The sequence below is a fragment of the Aedes aegypti genome, unplaced genomic scaffold (assembly GCF_002204515.2).
Source record: "Aedes aegypti strain LVP_AGWG unplaced genomic scaffold, AaegL5.0 Primary Assembly AGWG_AaegL5_hic_scaff_1778_PBJ_arrow, whole genome shotgun sequence".
Lineage (NCBI taxonomy): Eukaryota > Metazoa > Arthropoda > Insecta > Diptera > Culicidae > Aedes > Aedes aegypti.
The window spans coordinates 40,371-41,470 of record NW_018735243.1 but is presented as its reverse complement, the minus strand read 5'-3'; the positions used below and the strand labels follow the sequence as shown (position 1 = coordinate 41,470).

Here is a 1,100-nt window from a genome sequence, read left to right as displayed (position 1 = left end):
ATATTTTATCAAACTTTATTGTGATCTCATCAACCAAGCAGGCAAAAGAGGACTTAAACTTTCGTTTTAGATATATTTTGGTTGAAATTTCACGACTTAATGTAGATTAAACCGATTTTTTCAACGTGCTGGTAGTCTTCATACAAAATTCTTCGTTTCTCTTATATGGGAAAATACAATACAAACCATCAAAAAATAACTTTTCCGCATCAAAAGTATTATATCCTTTGATGATAAGTGTTGATATACACATAAAGTTTGAATTCTGTGGCAAATTAGGCAAATAAATTGCCATACAAGATGGCAAACTTGCATGCAAGTTGACTAAAACACTCATTTTTTTGCATTTTCAACCACCAATATCTCAAAAACTAGACGTGCTATGATATTTCTGTAAACGGCAATGGATTCAGCAACCCTTAATTAAATAAATATAGGTATTTTGATGCTGGAGACAAAAAACGTGTTCCGCAGTGTTATGGGTGAAATTATGAAAAAAATTCACGTGCTCGGCTGGGATTTGAACCCAGGACTCTTGTATTCTAGACGAGCGCTTTACCAACTAAGCTATCGAGCCATTTGGTGACCCAATAACTGAGTTGATTACAAGTTTTAGAATTCAAATCCCTACAGACCACGCGGACCCCTTTTATAACCCATATCCTTCCATCTCATGTTACAACACACGCGGAAAGAGCGAGTGCGATTGATTTAGTGTTGAAACTGTTTGCCTATCGTACCTACATCGCTTTCACAACAACTGTATTGTGGAAGAGTAAAGATGTGGGAAGGCTATCAACGTGTCGTTCTCACTCGAGTGATGACATGACTACTACAAAGAAGCAGTAACACTCTAATATAAATTGACGCTTATATTGAGCTGTTCGGTAATCCAATCCGCATGGTTATTATATTAATTAGCTCATTACGCGTGGTTACGTTTTTTTTATAATTTCACCCGTAATTTGTCCATCTTTACTACCACCACCATCTGTACAATTTTCTTAGAAACTAGAACTTAGGGCTTAAAATTTCATAACACTTTAGGGGGTGGGTGGGTGTCCTCATGATGTTACGGCTCATACAAAATTTGTTAAATT

The 1,100-nt window shown here is 36.1% G+C and overlaps 1 non-coding gene across 1 annotated transcript; it reads right to left on the bottom strand.

Annotated features, from left to right (window-relative positions):
- Positions 1-505: 505 nt before the first annotated feature.
- Positions 506-577, bottom strand: Trnas-aga. Its single transcript has one exon. It is a non-coding gene; the product is annotated as a tRNA-Ser (tRNA).
- Positions 578-1,100: the final 523 nt, after the last annotated feature.